Source organism: Mustela nivalis (genome assembly GCF_964662115.1).
Source record: "Mustela nivalis genome assembly, chromosome: 5".
Classification (NCBI taxonomy): Eukaryota; Metazoa; Chordata; class Mammalia; order Carnivora; family Mustelidae; genus Mustela; species Mustela nivalis.
This window is the reverse complement of record NC_139024.1, coordinates 9,169,279-9,189,769: the sequence shown is the minus strand read 5'-3', so window position 1 is coordinate 9,189,769 and position 20,491 is coordinate 9,169,279. Positions and strand designations below refer to the sequence as shown.

Genomic DNA, 20,491 nt, shown 5'->3' with positions numbered 1-20,491 from the left:
TTCACGGTGTTGTACATGGAAGTTAAAAACACTCCCGTCAAGATTACGGATGACCTCCATGTGGCTACTTCCGGCGTATACATCCAACTTGACCTTTCAGAAGTTAGGACTGTTAGGACCCCACTCCCTGTTGACTTTTCTTCTCCTCTGCAATGTTCTTTGTCAGTTTCCTCTGCTGCCTCTTCCACCTTGGCCTGACCTGGGGTATTGGGGTTCCATAGGGCTCACCACTAGACCATCTCTCCTCCACCTTAATCTTCTATCTCGTCGAGCTAACCATTTTCTGTAGTTAACTCATCTTTGTGTGGATGACTCTTAAGTTAATATCTCTAGTCCAGACTTTTCCTCTGAGGTTCAGATTCATATGTCCAGCTTTCTTGACCTTGGCACTTGGATGCCTCGTGGATACTGCAGACTTAACACACCAACTGCATCCCCTTCCATAGGCCCTCTGGACCTTTCCACAGTAGCCCCCTCCCCATTCTGTTCTTCACCTCAGTTGTTGCCACCACCTGGGAATCATTCATGATGGTAGCAGTAAGGGCTGACATTTACTGAGTGTTATGTGCCGGGCATTTCCTTAAAGGCATTATGTGAATTCACTCAGTCTCTTTAGTCCTAATACCAGCACCAGGTAATAGTAAAAGAGTAGATCACGCAGCTCCCACGAACCAGACACCATTGCAAGTGTAAGTGCCACGTCACTGAAGTCTCACAGCCCGTCCGGGAGGTAGATCTGTGACACTCTCTGATTGGTGTCAGATACTGAAGCACGGAGGGACGCAGTTCCTGCCCACAGCACTCAGGGTCCCTCAGGCAATAGGTGGTGTGGCTGGGAGTACGGCCTCGGCAGAGACTGAGCGTGTGCCACGCCAGCCCTGCGTTTTAGTGTGAGTCTCTCCTGTGCACACACAAGGTGGCCACTCCTCTGTTTCCTCGCCTGGATCTGGCTCCGCAGAACAGGGTCTAGGTTGCTCTCTTCTCCCTCTGACCAGTGAGTAGCTTCAAGTCGGCCCCATCACTTCGCCTCTGGATCACGGCAGCCTCCTGCATCCTTCCACTTCAACTCCGGGCCCGGCCTGCGGTGCTGGTCCCCACGTGAGAGCCGGAACATTTCAGTCTGCTGCTCAGCACCGGGCAGAGGCTTCCTGCTGCTGTTAGAATTAGAGTTGAGCTCCCTTCTGCAGCCGACGAGGCCCCTCCTAACCCTTATCCTGTCCCCTGGTTTTCTGCTCAGGGCCTCCCCATCCTCCGTCTTTTTTCACATCCTTGTGTGTGCCAGTCTTCCCTGCATCTCCGCCCCACGGTACGCTGGCTGCATCGCTTCTCTGGTCTGTGTTGCGGTCCCTTCTCAGAGGACCTTCCCTCCCCGCCCCGCGGAGGGCCCTGCTTTCTCCTTTGTGCGCTGTCAATGCCAAGGGCAAGAACCTTCTGTGTTTGTCTCTTCCCTTTGGCTGTTCATCCCTCATTAGAATGTAAATTCCTGGGGGCACCTGGGTGGCTCGGTGGGTTGAAGCCTCTGCCTTCGGCTCAGGTCATGATCTCGGGGTCCTGGGATCGAGCCCTACGTTGGGCTCTCTGCTCAGCGGGGAGCCTGCTTCTCTTCCTCTCTCTCTGCCTGCCTTTCTGCCTACTTGTGATCTCTGTCAAATAAATAAATGAAATCTTTAAAAAAAAAAAGAGAATGTAAGTTCCTGGATGGCTAGAGCTCAGTAAATATTTGTTGAAAGAGTAAATATAGGTTAAATTTTAGGCTGCACCAGAAACCTAAATTTTTCCTTCTTTCAGAAAATGTGTTCTAAGTTCCAAAAGGGCTGAATCCTCTATAGACAGGAACACAACGCTTTGCTCTGTTGTAAGTGCTTGTCCAGTCCTGCCACTTCTGGGGAACCGCTTCCGGTCTACAAGAGTCCCGGGACGTTTACACCTGCGTTTTCCATTACTTCACTTTCAGCCCTATCCATTTGCCTCACGCACCACAGAACTTGACCCTCGGGAGACCACTGCTGCCCGGCATGATCCTGCTGGCGCTTTTGTAGGCAGCGGAAGGAAGCCGGGCAGGGGCGCTCTCCCCGACGGTGAGAGGCTGAGCATCCGAGTGTATGGCTCTGTCCCTACCAGGGAATAACCATCGGATTAGGTGACCTTTAAGGTCCCAGTGCAACTGCGATCAGCTCTGTTTCTTCTGGCATTGGTCTACAGATCGAAGGCCAAGTTGAGACATTTGGATGGCCACAGGCACAACTTGCTTTAGCTCTCGCTTGGTGCTCGCCCTGTTCCTCTGCAGCTCTGTGCCGCTGTCTCTAGAGCTCTTCTGGAACCACCTTAGCTATACAAGTATTTTAATGGCAAGTTTACTTTGCTCAGTACTAATTCTCTCAGGATGGGGTCCAAGAAAATGTGTCTTATGCACATCCCTGGGGTAAGCAAAAAGGAATTTAGGCTAATTTTAGTAAAAAGGCAGTAACTGTTAGCAAATTAATTAAGATCTTGTTTGTAGTTCTGTTGTGGAGGACAGTAAATTATCAGCTTATTTAAGACCCTGTGACTTCCAGAGAACTGTCATTCTGTGTCTGTGGAAGTACTTAGTGCGGATGGGCCCCTATTAGGAGGCGTAAGAGTGAGCCGTGCACACCTCCTTACAGCGTTGGAGCGCGTTATCTCTTACTGACCGCAAGTAATGACTGTAATGAACCAGGGAGACCTTTCTTCTAAAGCAACAAAAACAATATGTTCTTAGTTGACAATGGAAGGGTAAACATGACCTTAGTTAATGACTACTTCAGCTGTCTCTGGTCCAAACCTCATGGTGTAGATAGGTAATAGCCAGCTAGCACGATGGTCCCAGCCTGGTGGCAATCACGTCCCATGATACCCTTTCCCAGCATTTGCTCTTCTTAAATTTGGACTGACTGGGAAGTGATGGGGGTAAAGCAGCGTTTTCTCCTCTGCAAACGTACAGAGGTGTTTGTGTTATGCCAATAGGCAAGGCCCAAGTTACCAGAATCTTCACTTGTTGGTTCGCCTGTCTTTCCCTGGTGCCGAATGTCACCTTTAACAGCCCCTCAGTTTGGGAGGTCAGGGAAATGAGAGTCCTCACAGACAGCGAAGAGTATGACTGGGGAAAGTACTGCTGGTGTGACAGCCCAGTACGTTGTGGGTTATAGTGACTCTCGTGGACGAACCTGCCTAGCAGCGATGGTGCTTAAGACATTACTTCTTTAAAAAAAAAAAAAAAAAAAAAAAGACAGTACTTCTTTAGAATTACCTAGAGTTCTGAAGAATCCATTGACAAACAGACTTTAACCCGCTAGCATGTGGGGTAGCTGGGGAAGTTTGTGCTGGGACCCCCAGAAGCAAGGATAGGCCTTGGCTGCTGTGGCAAGAGCAACAGCTAGCCTCCAGCTGTCCTCTGTGGGAGGGCTCAGTGTGGGCCACGTAGGATCTGTTTCCAGTGTCACACTAAGCCTGCCCACTCTGACTTCCTGGTGGCTTTTATGTGGAAGCTGTCACTCTGCACCTGAATATCAGACCTTCTGCCAAGACACCTTAGGATGATTCGCAGGCCGTGCAGAGGACACTTCTGCAATGCGGAGAACCTGAATGTGCTCGCTCCTTCCTGCAAGAGTCTCAGGTGTGGGGGCACCGGGAATGTTCTTTTTTCTTTTCTTTTTCTGAAAGCAGTCGTCTTTGTGGGCTTTCTGGGCCATCTCAAGCTTGAATTCTGCTTTCTTCACTCACAGACTGTCCTGTTACCTCTGTCACCTGATTCCTGACTCTCTTCCCCACTTGATACTGGAGCCCGACTTCATGTTGGGCCTTTTGGGCAAGGGGTGGAGGCAGGTGTGGGCTCCCTTCCTTTAGTGCTAAATTTAACATCCCCAGCGGGAGTGACAGAGCTTTTAAGGGATCTTCAATCTGTTGGTTGTCAGTCAAGTGGGCTGCACTGTATTCACTTGAGATGCGGCGCTGGGGGAATGTTTTCACAGCTCCTTGGAGACCCAGAGGTGTCTGTCTCGGCGTATGATACGGTGAGCGGTATTGACAGTCCTACAGCTCTGTGAGGCAGGAACCAAGGTCAGCACCGCACCTTTCCCTTTAGTTGTTTTGGTACAGTATATTTTGCAGTGTTTAGAGGGGAATTGAAGAATAAAATAGATTTTTTTGACTCCTTATTTTGAATGTAAATGATCCAGCACTTTCCAAAAATGTTTGTGTTATTAGAACTCAAGATGGTCTTCTTGCTTGTGTTGATTTGAAGTGCTTAATTTGAAAGACCTATGCTTTGATCTTTCCTAGGAAAAAGTGAGATGTTACTTTGATAATACCTTTTGCCTGGCTTAATATGAGGAAATTTTTATGTTACGGGTTTAGAAGAACAGTTGCTCTGCCAGTGAGAGGTTTTTCTTCTTGATCATTTTACCTATTTTATTACTCTATTTTGTTTGTAATAGATGTCAATAAGTATTTGTTTGATCCTGATTTTTTTCCCCCTTTTAAACATCTAATTGAACAAATACTTCTGGAGGCCCCACTCTCTGCGAGGCACTGTGTTAGGAGATTCAGACATAAATCACAGTTTCTGTGTTAGGGAGTTGTGTGAATGAGGTCATCCTTCCTTTACACGGGAGTCTGGAGGGTTGGTGTTCAGAGGACTGGACATGGTTTTTGATAATGTAGAACAATTAGTGATTGTGAAGAATTTAAATCTTGGATATGTTTTCTTTTTTTTTTTTCCCTTAAGTTATTTTTATTAACATATAATGTATTATTTGCCCCAGGGCTACAGGTCTGTGAATCATCAGGCTTACACATTTCATTTCACAGCACTCACCATCACACATACCCTCCACGGTGTCCATAACCCCACCCCCCTCTCCATACCCTCCCACCCCCCAGCAACCTTTAGTTTGTTTGTGAGATTAAGAGTCTCTTATGGTTTGTCTCCTTCCTGATCCCGAGAGGGAGACAAAATATAAAGGAAAAATATATTTATTTATCTTGTTTGGATATGTTTTCTACCATCTAGTTGAAACCTTTAGAAGATGCCATTAAATTTAACATATAAACTGCCTTAAGATTTTTCCAATGATTTAGCTCAGGCCTGATAGAAAGATGTGATCTTTCCTTTCTCTGTTATATTATGACCTTAATGTCGGGGGAAGATTATAATATACAGCTTGATAGTAATGTATCTATATTATATACTATACACTCTCTGTGTGCATGAGGAGTCCTCAACATGTGGCGTATTTAAACTGTGCAAAAAAGTAGTTTCAAATGACTTCACCGGTGTTTAACTTCGGATAATTACAACAAAAAAGAGAAGAAAATGGCTTGTCTCTCTCTCCCAGCCCAGTCATTTGATACTGGTTTAACTGGGACAGCATCCTTGGCCTGTCTCCTTCCCCTGCCCTCCCTTTTGTTCTTACTGAGACATACAGCAGACCTGGTGCTTCTCTTCCTAGAGCTTTCAGGCACAGTCGGTACTTGGCTTGGCTTGGAATTTAGTATGTGAGCTTCTTGACCTCTACCTAGAAGGTCATTCTCTAGATCATACGGCTGTTATTTCAGAATGCTGTTGTCAGGTGGTGCCTCTTTAGGACCAAGCCAAAGTGTGGCATTAACTAGGATGGGCAGGAGATGCATCGTGGTGGAGGGAAGACTCATTTTCTCAGTAACTGAGGAGACAAAATTGACAATTCAGTAAGTAGGAGAATGGCGTATTTTTCTTTATATATTCTTTTTTCTTTTTCTTATTTATCAGCTTGAATGTTGTTGAAAGGTAAGCCTCGGTGTTAATTTTAATTAGAACTGGAGTATGACATTCATCTTGTGGCAAGACTAATATGAATACATTTAACGAAAGGAAACCTGAGATATTATAAAATGATTGAATGAATATGCTTTTTATGCCATTGTATTTTGGGGGGAGGATTTTTTTTTGGAAGATCTATTTATTTTATGGGGGAGAGAAAGAGTATGCAAATGTGGGGGGGAGGGAGAGAGAGAATCCCAAGTAGACTCCCCATTGGGCACCAAGCCTGATGCAACCTGGGGCTCGATCTCATGACCTGAGCTGAAACCAAGAGGTAGATGTTCAACTGACTGAGCCACCCTGGTGCTGGGTGTTTTTATTTTTGATATTTTTAACACTGGTTATTTATTACCTTATCCTCCCTTGTTTTTGTTTTGTTTTTTTTTTTTTAAGATTTTATTTATTTATTTTTCAGAGGGAGAGGAGCGAGAGCGAGCACAGGCAGACAGAATGGCAGGCAGAGGCAGAGGGAGAAGCAGGCTCCCTGCCAAGCAAGGAGCCCGATGTGGGACTCGATTCCAGAAGGCCGGGATCATGACCCGAGCCAAAGGCAGCCGCCCAACCAACTGAGCCACCCAGGCGTCCCTCCTCCCTTGTTTTTTAAAGTCATCTTTTCTTTGTTTTCTTCATCAGGAGTACCATTTTCTTGACATTTTGGAATAAGTGGCAGCCTAACTGTAGATTTTATTTTTATTACGAGGACTGAGTTCTTAAAGAAATTCTTCACTGAAATTAAAAACCACTTCACACCAAAGGAGAAAACCATGGTTAAAAGAACCCACTGCACAGTTTGATTTCACACTTAAATGGTGGCCCTCGGTGCCTCTGTAGCTGTGAAAACTGTTGGCTCAGTCCCTGAGAACAGAGCTCAAAGCCCTGCTCTCCTTCGGAGGGTGGCTAAAGTCAGGTGATTAATAGAAGACGTGATTTTGTATTTGAAGCCCCGAGCCGTCTTCAGGTTGGCAGGAGACAGTCTTACATTCTAATGGTATTTAAAGGTGCATTCTTAGCGTGCAGTACACATTTTAATGGTTCAAATTGGGAGAAACACTGTCATTTGTCACCTAAATTAGAAGGTCAAGGCTGTGTTTTATTCATAGTTTCTGCACTACTTAGCACAGAAGCTGGGATGTAGGGCGGTCAAGTATTCAGGGAATGAATAGATGGACAGATGGAAGGGTAGATGAGTTTACTTAGTTTTAATTTAAAAATATTTTATTTAAAAATAAACAGCAACAGATATCTTATGTAAAATCTGAGAAAAAGCCACTTTGAGTCCCTCCAGCTCCCAGTTCGTTGGGCACATACCTGGGAGGGAAGTGGACCATCACATGGGGCCAGGTGGAGCTGCCGCAGCTTGCGAATGTTCTGGGAAGGATATTCAGAAAGGCAGAAGGAGAAAGAAATAGAATCTCCTTTGTTTCCATGCATTTTACTAGTATCTTAGAGAGTTAATTCAGATTTTGGGCTCCCAGACTGAAGTCCCTGCCTTAACTTCCTGATTTATAGAACCAGCTTAAACCCTGAAGTCTTTCTTTTCCCATCCTGATTTTTATTCTTTCAGCAGTCCAAAGAGATGACGGGGACAGGTGGCAACATTTCATGGGTAAACAGGGAGGCAGGGAGTTGGAGTACATACCTTAGAGCCATTAATCTTGTTCATTAACTAGGTTGATTGAGAGTCTTCCTTTTTAGGAACGATGGGAAGGGCGTGTTCTGTGTCTGTTCGATCTATAGTCCATTTTGGACCATATTATCCTAGCCCTCAAACAGTTGCTTTTTCAGAATTACCATTGGTGTCGAACCTTTATTCATACCTGCTGTGGGAAATGATTACAAATCCCGTCGTGCTTTTGTGTGGGGTTGTTTAGACATCATCCTTTTCATCCTCCGGTGGCTCTTCTGTGCTGCTTTAACGGTGGCTTACTTTTCCTTCAGCTTTCAGTACTAAAGAAAAGCTGTCTTTCCTGTTTCTTCATTTCTGATAATAATTTTTTTTTTTTAAGATTTTATTTATTTGACAGAGATCACAAGTAGGCAAAGAGGCAGGCAGAGAGAGAGGGAGGCAGGCTCCCCGCCAAGCAGAGAGCCTGATGCGGGGCTCGATCCCAGGACCCTGAGATTATGACATGAGCTGAAGGTAGAGGCTTAACGCACTGAGCCACCCAGGCACCCTGTTAATAAGATTTTTGTCAGCCATCCTGAGTCTCCTTTTGCTTTGATGGCAGGCATACCGAAGGCCAAGTTTTTTGTGCATAGCATTAACATTTTTACTGTCTCCATTTTCTTAACTGTTTCTCCTTTTAAAATTCTGTTTTATAAGATGATAATCTTATTTTGTATGTGCTTTTTATAAAGTGCTTTTTTTTTTTTTTTCTGGAGTCATGTTTTTTATAGATTCATTAAAACAAACTACATATTCATTAGTCATTAAATACTCATTTTGAGTTTATGCTTGTTGGTACTACAAGGTTTTTCCCTGCTAATTCTGGTCAGTTTTTCTTTTCTTTTCTTTTTTTTTTTTTAAGTAGGCTCCCACAGGGCTTGAGCTCACAACCCCTAGATCAAGATACGAGCCGAGATCAAGAGTCAGGTGCTCAACCAACTGAGCCACCCAGCCGCCCCAGTTTTTCTTTCTTATTTCTTCTTGGCTTGTTCAGTATCTCCAAATGTATGTGTTCACGTACTATTATATTTAAGATCTTAAGATTGTGGTGAAAGAACTTGAAGGAAATAGAGCTGATCTCTTTCTTCCGAAAGCTAAGCCTTTGATAAATGATTATGAATCCCTCTGAGAACTTGGGTGATATAAATCATTGCCTGAACACAAAACTCATGTTCATTATCTCCAGCTATGATTATAGCCCTTAATTGAAATGTGGTTTAAGGGAAGATTTGGATCATTATCCTGTTCTCTGCTACTCAGTGTCTGCTCTTTTAGTTGAAGTAACACTGTTTCCTGGGGAAGAGTGTTACTCTACTGATCAGGTGGAAGCACAGTGGAGATTTAAATTCCTTGTACATTTTCTTATGTTTTATTTGCATCCCTACTCAACAGTACTACAAATGTACTGAATTTTCCCTTCCACTTTTCTTTCTTGTTGGTGTTATTGTAACCATACCTGTGGGCTGCAGGCAGCTGGAACCTGCAGGGACACAGACATCTTTCTTGATGAACCCATTTCATAGCAACCATTTCTGTTTTGAAATCTTATAACTGTTTCATATGCAGAATGTTGTATTACTTGCACATCTATGGAGATATGCGTCTGTAAGTGCGAAGATGTAGCAGTGTGACTATGGGTCCTTATTCAGCTTCCTTGAACTTTATTTTGCCAACTGGTAACTCTTTAGTTACTGTTACAATAAAAGGAAATACTAATTAAAAATCTTGAAGCATTATGCCTTTAATGAGGCCAAGCCTTTGGTGATGGTCCACTTCTTCTCCAATGTGAATAACCAAATTTCTGTGTGAAGCAGCTCCGTGATGCTGTATGGGACATGATCTGGCCTGTGCTCGGAGTCTCCTGGTAGCATCGCACAACTAGTAACTTGTTTCCGATAATGGAACATCTACTTCATCTCATTTTATGTACATTGTTTCCACTGCTTTATCTCCTACTTTTCTCCTGTTCTCTGCCACACCTCCTACCTGAATTTGATCTAACTCTGGATCTGTGTGCTTGTCATTTTTTTTTTGTAAGTTCTGCATACAGAGATAGTACTGTATTCCTGAATTATCCTCTTTAATTGGTGGACGGTGCAGTAAATATAAGCACTGTGTTGTTTGCTGTCCAATCATCCTTCAGAACTTCTTTCCTAAGTTGAGGGTGGTCTCCTCTCATTCGGACGTCAGCTGCCTTTTGTCTTCTGCCCCTGCCGCTCTTGTCTTGCCACGCCAGGGCTGGCCTCCTTTCTAGCCAATCCTAGCCTCGCGCTCCTGTTGACTTCTTGTGTTTCCCTCACCCACGCTAGGCATCTCCTACTTTGATTGCTTACCTGGTCTCAGCTCTTGCTCACGTTGGGGACGATTCCTAAACCTAGACGTGAAGGTGAAAGGTCGTAGAATACGGCCTTCGCTCCTGGAAATGCGGCTGACTGCGTATTGTGGAAAGAAGAAGGAAAGCTTCTTGCTGTAAACCCTTCCGGTAGAAATACTGGAGAAGATAAACACCCTTTTATAATCTTTATTACACGAAAGCAAGAAACTCGCAAGTGGGGAAAAAGAGAATGAGGAGTGAACATTCTGCTCTGCTGATAGTGGGCTCCTGGTGTCCAGGGATATGGAGTTTAATGAGAACCTCTCTGAAGGGTGAGGCTGGGCTGAGGGTCTGGAGAGAACACCCATTAGCAAAGGGAGGAGGCTTTTTTATTTTATTTTATTTTATTTATTTATTTTTTAAAGATTTTATTTATTTATTTGTCAGAGAGAGAGAGAGAGCAAGAGCGAGCACAGGCAGAGTGGCAGGCAGAGTCAGAGGGAGAAGCAGGCTCTCTGCGGAGCAAGGAGCCTGATGTGGGACTCGATACCAGGACGCTGGGATCATGACCCGAGCCGAAGGCAGCTGCTTAACCAACTGAGCCACCCAGGCGTCCCGGGAGGAGGCTTTTTTAAAAAGAAAAACAACAACAAAAAACCCAAACTTTTTTTTTTTTTTTTAATTTGTTGGGTTTTTAAATTTATGTTATCTATCTATGTTACCTATGTGGTCTAGAAAACCCCAGGCTGAGAAACTCATCTGAGTACTTCTGGGTTGGAAGCATCTGAGGCCTTGGCAGAAGTAAACACAGATTCGCTCTGGAAGAACGATGCTCTCAACCCACTGATTAAGAGCTCTGGAGTACGAGCAAACGAAACATAACTAACCATAGAAGGAAATGAGCCTCCACGAATGAGGGTTACCTTAAAGTTGATCGTCGTTTGCCATTTGTTCCATCCATTCACCCACACATTCTTCAAGTTTTTAAGCATCATTCGTTATATACTGGGTACTGTTCTCACCAAAGTTTTTCCCCTGGGGAATGGGAGTTGGGTCTTGACCTGAGGATTCACTACATTTGGCTCAGGGCCCTGCCCTCTTGAGGGCTCTGAGTCACTGCCAGAAAACTCTGGTGTTTGGCTGGTCCCAGGTTGAAAACTATTGATTTATGTTAATACCTTTATTTTACAAATGAAAAGACCGAGACCACAGTGGTCTGGTAATCTGCCCAAAAGGAACCTCAGTTCCTTTGTCTGTAGAATGGGGGTAGTATCTACCCCAAAGTGGAGCTATGACCGTGGGAGTATAACTAGCATATCATCTACCACAAGTAGGCCTAGTCTTCCTTCTCCATCCCTCAGATAGTCTCAAATAGCACAGAGACTCAGTCCTCCTGATATTCAGCCCAGATGCTTTTCTTTTGCTGCTTGACTCCACGAGATCTTTATTTGTCCAAGCCCATACAGAGTCCCACATTTTCACTATTAATTGTTCTATGATCATTTCATGTTTATTAATTTTGCTGCCATGGGTAGGTTGTGAACTACAACTTTAAAAACTTTAAACTTTAAACTTTGAACTTTAAAAAGTCCAGGGACCAGATTTTGTGTTATATATATATATTGTGTATTTATATGTATATAATTTAGTCTTGGTTTGGTTACTTGGTAGGTGTTTTATGGTACTCATTTATTGTGACTTGATTAAGCACGTAATGCCATTGTTATGAGGAAATAAAAATACTTCTGTCCAGAGAAGTCACTGTGGTCCTTATGTGAGAGTTTTGGCAAAACAAAAAAATGCTTTTGCTGGCCACCTATGAAGTAGACATCTGTATTCTGCTCTCTCTGTCCCTGATTGCGGAGATCATGCCCACATGGTATTCTGCTGTAGTTTTCATTACGATGCAGGACTGCCCATTCATTCGGCGCCAGGGATGGTCATCAGTGCTGCTCATTGGGCTGGGGCTCTTTCTGGGTGCTAACACTTACAGATACCCCACAACTGCTTCTGTAGCCCCAAGCACATGTTTGCAACTGCAGATGTGTCCATTTATATGGGCATAGGGTCATCACTTAGCTCTGGTCCCTTGCCTCCTTGCTTTCCGCCCCGCCCTCTGCCCCAGTGCCAGGCCTCGAAGAACGGTCGGGCCTGCTTTCTGTGTCTGCGCTGTCCATCTGTTGGCTGAGGGTCAGGCACTCCTGCTTACCATTGGAAGCAGGGAGGAATCACTTGGACGTGATCCCTCCCGTAGAACCCATCTGAGGCTGGGCCAGAGCCAGGACTCTGTTCTCTGTGCAGTGGCTGGCTGCGTTTCAGCCATCCATTTGAGCCCTTTCTATATGAAAAACATGAAAGTGCCAGGGGATTATTTTTGCAAGCTAAAAAGATGGCAGCAGATGTGAAAACAGATTTACTCATCATGATGTAAATTGGTGCTTTGTTTTTATTTTTGTTTAACAATAAATAGGTATTCATGAAAATATTTGGCTGTAAAAATTAAGAAAAATAACAAATTGCGATTATCTATTATAATCCAATTCAGTTTCTTTGGAAAGAACTTCAAGTTGTAAGTTAAAGATTTTACTGAAGTTTATGTTAGTATTGCAATATGCTGAAAAAATTTTGAGAATCCACGAGACATATTAATATTCAGGTCTGTTATAATCATTTGTACCTGTTTTGTGTAGATACAGTAGTTTCCAGGAACTAGAATGTGGTAGGGGAACTAATGTACAGTTGTATGGCCACATCCTTTATTTTTCTCTGGCATTTATTTTTATGTTTCTTCTTTTTTACAAAGGGAGTTGTTTGTATTTTGTGTTTGCTCTGTGACCGGGAGTGTGGTTTCTTCACTACACCTGAACTTGTTTGCTCTGGATAACGCGCTCGGCCATAACTGGCTTGACTGGCCTGCGTTGCCTTGCAGCTGGGGGAAAGGTCCTGTGTGGCTGGTGTTCCTGGTCAACGTCATTGTGGTGGTACGGCCTGAACACTGCCCAAGGGTCACTGGCAGGAGCTGGGGACATTTTTATCTACACTGAAGTTTGTATTATGATAGTATTTATGAGGGCGCCTGGGTGGCACAGTCAGAGGAGCATCCGACTCTTGATTTTGTCTCGGGTCATGATCTCAGGGTCCCGAGATGGAGCTTAGAGCTGGGCTCCCCACTCAGCAGGGGTTCTGCTTGAGATTCTTTCCCTCTGCCCTCCCCCCTACCCCCATGCACCCGCACACCCTCTCACTAACAATAATAATGGTTGGTATTTCAAGACCAGTTTTACTTGTTATGTAATTATATTTGACGTATTTATGTCATCCAAGACTATGGTGTTGAGATGATTGGAACTTAGCCTTTTAAGATCTCCCAGAGTTTTAGCTTTTTTAATGGAAACATTTCTAAAATAAGTAATTCCCTTTTTAATCAGAGGATAATGAATATAATAGAACCCGTGATTTATCATTTAGGGCTTTCAGTTGATTATTTTGTGAGGACACAGACTGTTGTTCTTGGAAGGGTTTGCATGTTGGGCTCTTCCTACATTTAACCGTCATTCCCTTAGCAATACTGAGTTCTTGTGTTGGTCTGGAGATCGGAGAGAAGACGTATTTTCCTCTCTCAGAAGACTGACCAGGACAAAAGTCTTAGGAAGGCAGGCTGGGGGTATATATGTTTGGGATCCAGACAGATCTGGATTCAAATTACAGGGTGAATGAAATGTATTAAACTCTGTGAGGCATTTGCGTCACCGGAGTGGTGCGTGCATGAGTCTGTTTATCTCTGCATGTGGCAGTGGGAAAGATTTCGCAAAGTTTACTGGCCTATGAAAAAATATAATTTATAATAACATCCTTGAGAAAGCATTTTTATTGCTTTATAGGATCATTTGTTCCTAGGGGAAAACCTTTTTTTAACACCACATATAAATAAAAGCACTTTTATTCAATTGAATGCACATTTGTTGATTACTTACTGTATACAGTAAAAGATGTCTTGACCAACAGGCATCCAGAAGTCCTTACCCTTAAGTAATGCCCAGGCCAGTGCGGAATACAGGGGCCCAGATTCCTGCAGTGTGGTGGAGAACTCAATGAACAACTCAAGAAAGATAGAAAAGTATACTGTGAAGATTAAAGAGGAGAAGTCCATGCCCTGTAGGGAGACGCTGGCAAGGATGTGTGGAGTGGATATTTTTGAAGATACATCTGGAAAGATGGCTAAAATTGGGGGATTTGGAATGAGCTTTGCAATCAGCAGGGTAAGTTCAGGGCTTGGTGAATAAGCAGAAAGTATACTTTGAAAGGAGCATAATTTTTAGAGGTCAGGATGGAAGATAGGCTGAAAAGATAGGTGTGGGTCTCTTCTGTGAAGAGCCCTGAATGACAGACCTAGGAGGGTGTCCTTAGGTAGAAATGAGATCCAGTGCTATGATGAATGCTGTTCCTGTGATGAACCCAGTTTGATCACAGTTTTGTTTATATGCCATTTGATTTACTAACGCTTAGTTTAGGTCTTACTCATGAGTGATATTGTCTTTAATTGTCCATTCTTGCACTCCCCATATCTGATTTGGTATCAAGGTACAGTAGCCTCCTAGGATTAGTTGTGGGTGTTACAACTTCTGTTCTCTGGAGGGATTTCTGTAGTACTGTTGTGGTCTGTTCCTTGAGTGGTGGTGGAACTTAGCTATAGAATATCTGGAACTGTTGTTTTCTTTATGGGCTGATTTTAAACTACTGAGTTCCTGTTGTAATGGTTATGGAGTGGTTTAGACTTCATCTCTCCTTCTTGAGGTAGTTTTGTTAAATTATGTTGCCTAGGAATTTGTCTGTTTCATGTGTTATCAGATTTTTTTAGCATTAAATTGTTCATGATATTCTTTGATCTCCTTAATCTTCACTGTAGCTACAATTATACCCCTTTTCTTTTGACAGCATTGCTGATTTGTGCTGCTTCTCCTTTATCTTGTCGGAGGTTTGTGTCTCTGATTACTTTTTTTGAAGAGTCAACATTTGGCTTGGGTTAGCCTCTCTAATGTTACCTTTTCTATTTTATGAGTTTCTGTTTTTATCATCTCTTTCACTTACCGTCTTGGTTTATGCTGTAGTTTTTAATTGAACATTTAGCTCCTCAATTTGCAACAGTTCTTTTTTTTTTTTTTTTAATGTTATAAGCATTTAAGGAAATACATTTCCCACAAAGTATGCTTTTTCTGTAGCAGACATGTTTTGGCATATATTAATTAATATTCAGTATTTTAAACCTTCCATTATGATTTTCCTGTCTCATAATATTTAGAAATGTGTTTCTTTAAGAAAATTTTTTTAAAGATTTTATTTATTTATTAGAGAGAGAGCGCACAGCAAGGGGAGCAGCAGGCAGAGGAAGAGGGAGAAGCAGGCTTTCCCCTGAGCGGGGAGCCCAACATGGGGATCGATCCCAGGACCCTGGGATCATGACCCAAGCTGAAGGCAGACGCTTAACTGACTAAGCCACCCAGGCACCCCTAGAAATGTCTTTCTTAAGTTTAAGAATTTCCAACATATGGTTTTATAATTTATATTTTTATAATCGCCTTTAACTTAATTGTTTTGGGGGGCACTTAATAGTTTTAAGTCACATAAGAAGTCTCTGTGACACTTATTCTTAGAAATATGTTGCGACTGACTTTATGTGGTAAGTTCTTGTTAATGTTGATGTGCTTGAAAAGAATGTGCATCCTCTCAATTGGATGCAGGGTTCTATATGTGTTCATTTTGACCAAGTTTGTTTGTTTAAAGATTTTATTTATTTTTTTAGAGAGAGAGCGTGCATGAGCGGGGGGGGGGGGGGGGGCGTGGTTCAGAGGGAGAGGAAGAGAGAGGCAGACTCCCAACTGAGTGCAGAGTGCAGTGGATGTGGGGCTTGATCTCAGGACTCCTGAGATCATGACCTGAGCCAAAAGCTAGAGTCTGATGCCCAGCCATGACTGAGCCAAGCAGATGCCCCTTGACCAAGTTTGTTAATTATGATGTTTGCATCTTCTAAATGTTTACTTTTTTTTTTTTTTTTAGCTTGTAATTGAGGGAGCAGATGATAATGTGGATTTTTTTTTTTGATAAATACAGTACAGTGCTATAAATGTATTTTCTTTTCCTTAATAACATTTTCCTTACTCTGGCTTATTTTATTATAAGAATATAGTATATAATAAGTATAACAAAATATGTGTTAATTGTTTATATTATCAGTAAATCTTCCAATTAACGGTAGGCTATTAATAGTTAAGTTTTTGGGGAGTCAAAAGTTTTATGTGGATTTTTGACTGCATTGGGGGGTTTACTGTAATTTTTTCTTGTGTAATCTGATACTTTAACTGTCAAAAATAGATTTTTAAATCATTGACCTGTTGTGATTGCTGATATATTTGCATTTCTACCATCTCTTTTATTTTATTTCACCTTTTCTTTTTTCTCTTATTGGGGGACTGATTTGAGGTAGTGTCTTGCCTTGACCTCTTCCTACCTTTGTTTCTTGTCTTTTAGTGATTGCTCTTGAAATTTCACCATGCTTACCTGAACTAATCAAGTATGAAGTTTTATCAGCATTTTACAGTACTTCAGCTCTGGTCATCCTTCCGATAAAACATTTTTTTTTTCCTTCCCTAAATTTTTTCTTTCCTCCCCCAAAAAGACAGACACAGCTTGTAGTTTAAACCATGGGCTGGAATCTGGCAGTCTGGTTTGAATCCCAGCTCTGCTTCTAGCGGATGAGTAATGGTGGGCAAGGTGCTTCCTTTCCCATACCTCCATTTCCTCATCTGTAAGTGCAGACAGTAAAAGGACCTTGTCATAAGGCTAAGGCTTTTAAATGAGAAATGCAGTGCCTAAAAGCATTTAGAACTATACCTAGCAGTTAACAAGTACTGTAAAAGTGTTTGATGTCATTGCTGTTCTTTTTTTGAAAAGACATAGTTTATTTTACTTGTATTTTTGTGTTTTTTTCATTGTTTCTTCTGTCTTAGACCTTCCTTCTGAGTCATTTTCCACTTAATTTGATCAGTATCCTTTAGAAGTTGTTTTTTGATGTCAGTTGGTTTTAAAATTTAGGTTTTGTTCTTTTTAAAATGCCATATTCAACATTAATTCTTAAAAGATGGTTTTTCTGGATGTATAATTCTGTGTTGGATGTCTGGAATCTAATTCTGTATTTTTCTTCCAGTACTTTAAATATATTAGTTCATTGATATCTGACACCATGGTAGCTGTGAGACTCCTGCCATCAGTCTGAACGTTGTTCCTTTGGAAGTACCTGTCTTGTTTTTGGCTGCTGTTCAACTCCCTTCTCTGTTTTACTAAAATGTGCCCAGGTGTGGGTTTCTTTTTTTACTTATCCTGCTTGGAATATATTATGCTTCTTATATCTGTGGATCTTATATCAGTTCTGGCAAAATCTGTCAATATGTCTTCAGATCTTTTTCATTTTCTCTTATCTTTTTGGAATTCCAATTAAACTGGTCCTCCTCAATCTATCCTCCATTTCTCTTAATTTCTCCTTTATATCTCCAGGTCTCTCTGTGCTACAAAAGATTTCACAGAGTTCTTGAGCTATTAGACCCAGTTCATTAACTCCTTTTTTTGGCTGATGTTGTGCTCATATTACTGTATGCAGTTTTAATGATTAGGTCTTCCTTTTCTGAACGTTTTATTTGATCTCTCTGGTTATTTTAGATCATGTCTCATTGCTTCCTTTTTCATTCCTTTAAACATTTCAGCTACTTTATTTCTTCCTTCCCAATCTGTACACTGTTTATTTCCTTGTCTTACTACATTAGCAAGGACTTCCTGTACAATGTTGAAAAGCTGCAGTGAGAGGGGACAGCCTTGTGTTGTTCTCCACCTTATTGGGAAAGCTTTGAGTTTCTCACCATTAAGTAGCTGAATGTTTTTTGTAGATAGCCTTTATCAATGCGAGGAAGTTCCCCTCTGTTCCTAGTTTACTGAGAGTTTTTGTCGTGAATGGGTGTTGGATTTTCTCAAAAGCTTTTTTCGTGTGTGTGCTTATTGATTGATATGACTGTGTGGTTTTTCTTTAGCCTGTTGATGTGATTGATTACATTAGTTGGTTTTTGAATGCTGAACCAACTTTGTGTACTTAGAATAAATCCCCCATAGTTGTGGCATTTAATTCTCTTTATACATTGTTTGATTCAGTTTGCTAGTACATTGTTGAAGATTATTGTATCAGTGTCCTTGAGAGATATTGGTCTGTAGTTTTCTTTTTTTTGGTATTGTTTTTGCCTGCTTTTTGTATTAGGTTAATTCTGGCTTTTTAGAATGAGTTAGGAAGTATTCTCTTTGATTCTGCCTTCTGATGAAAGAGATCACAGAAAACTGGTATAATTTCTTATTTAAATGTTTGGTAGAATTCACCAGTGAACCCACCTAGGCCTGGTGCTTTTGGTTTTATAATGTTCTTAATTACTGATTCCATTTCTTCTTCTTCTTTTTTTTTTTAAATTTTATTTATTTATTTGACAGACAGATATCACAAGTAGGCAGAGAGAAGGGGGAAGCAGGCTCCCTGCTGAGTGGAGAGCCCAATGTGGGGCTCAGTCCCAGGACCCTGGGATCATGGCCTGAGCTGAAGGCAGAGGCTTTAACCCACTGAGCCACCCAGGTGTCCCCTGATTCCATTTCTTTAATAGATATAGGACTAGTCAGATTGTCTGTTTCTTCTTGTTTAAGTTTTCACAGATTATGCTTTTCAAGGAATTAGTGTATTTCGTCTGGATTTTCTAATTTGTGGATGTGGAGTTCTTGATTGTATTCCTTGATTATTCTTTTAATGTCCGTGGGATCTGTAGTGATGTCCCCTTTTTTACTTCTAATATTAGCAATTTGTGTCCTCTCCCTTTTTTAATTAGCCTGGCTAATTAAGGGCAGTCAATTTTTTAAGGCACTCAAATTTTTAAAGATTTCTTTTATTTATTTATTTATTTATTTATTTATTTATTTATTTATTTAGAGAGACCACCACACAGGGAGCCTGATATTGGGCTCGATCATAGGACCCTGGGATCGTGATGTGAGCTGAAGACAGATGCTTAACTGACTGAACCACCCAGGCAACCCAAGAATAAGAAAAATTAAAGTTTTTATTTTACCTTTACTTGTTGCTTCTTTGATTCTCTTTCTTTGTATGGGTTTGAGTTGCTGACCTATATCATTTTCTTTCTCTCTGAAGAACTTCTTTTAATATTTCTTATAGGTGTCTCTACTGTTGACAGATTTCCTCAATTTTGTTTGCCTGAGAAAGTCTTTGTCTTTCATTTTTGGCAGGTAAGTTCACAGGACACAGAATTCTAGGCTGGTGGGTCTTTCTCAAGTTTTTAAATATTTAACTTTCTTCTTGCTTGTGTGGTTTCTGAGGAGAAATTGGGTATAGTTTTATCTTTTTTTCTCTATAGATGAAGTGTTTTTGCTGCCTCTGGTTTCCTTCAGGATTTTTTTCCTTTATATTTGATTTTATGTAGTTGAAAGTGATTCCTAGGTATGGCTTTGGGGGCATTTTCCCTGTGTGGTATTCTCTGAGCTTCCCGAATCTGTGCTTTGGTATCTGACATCAATTTGGTGTATAAACCTGGCATTACTGTTTCAGATGTTCCTCTCTTCCCTGCTCTCAGTCTTCTCTTTCTAGCATTCCTGTTATGTGTATGTCACAACTTTTGTAGCTTTTCCACTGTTCTTGGCTATGGTGGTCCCCCCCCCCCACCAGTCTTTTTTCTGTTTGCTTTTGAGTTTTGATGGTTTCTATTGAGAAATCCTCATGTAAAGAGATTCTTTCCTCTGCTGTGTCTAGTCTTCTGATAAGCCCATCAAAGGCGTTCTTCATTTCTGTTACAGTGTTTGTTTCTCCGTGGCTTTTTTGATTGCAGCATTTCTTTTTTTGTTTTGTATTTCTTTTCTTTTCTTTCCTTTTTTTTTTTTTTTAAAGAATTTCCATGTCTTTGCTTATATTGCTTATCTGTTCTTATATGCTGTCTACTTTATCCTTTAGAGCCCTTACATGTGAATCGTTGTTGTTTTTACTTTCTGGTCTGATCATTCCGGCATCTCTGCCATTTCTGAGTCTGGTTATGATGCTTGCTCTGCCTCTTCAAATTTGTTTTCTGTCGCTGGATATGTCTTGTAACTTTTCCTTGAAAAGGGGATATAATGTACTGGTTAAAAGGAACTGTTGTAAATAGGTGGTGAGGTGTGAGGGGAGGAGAAGCATTCTACAGTCATATGACTGCATCTCAGTCTGTGTGTGGGGGTGTGTGAAAAGGTGTTATTTTTTTTAATTGTAAAAAATGCATACCATAAAATATACCATGTCAACCATGTCTAGAGTGTGTAGTTCAGTAGTGTTAAGTATATTCACGTTGTTGAGCAAGCAGTTTCCAGACTTGTTTCATCTTGTAAAACTGAAACTCTGTACCCATTAGACAACAGCCTCCCTTTCCTCCCTCCCCCAGCTCCTGGCAGTCAGCATCCTACTTTCTGTTTCTGTGAATTTGACTACTCTAGGTACCTTATATAAATGGAATAATTTACTTGTCTTTTTGTGAATAACTTATTTTACTTAGCATGATGTCCTCAGGGTTCATCCATATTGTAGCCTGTGTCAGAATTTCCTTCCTTTTTAAGGCCAAGTAATATGCCTTTATAT

At 41.5% G+C, this 20,491-nt stretch overlaps 1 protein-coding gene across 6 annotated transcripts in view; it reads left to right on the top strand.

The window, feature by feature from the left end:
* Positions 1-20,491, top strand: part of TULP4 (TUB like protein 4) — a 228,207-nt gene that overhangs the window by 27,885 nt on the left and 179,831 nt on the right. Inside the window, exon 2 of one of the 6 annotated variants that reach the window (XM_082729562.1) lies at positions 19,049-19,119. The exons of 3 other annotated variants lie outside the window; for them this stretch is intronic. The gene's annotated coding sequence lies outside the window, so the exon portion shown is untranslated. Of the gene's footprint in view, positions 1-9,298; positions 9,366-19,048; positions 19,120-20,491 lie in introns of those variants that run through there. 2 more of the 6 variants (XM_082729567.1, XM_082729564.1) reach the window with 2 other exon arrangements.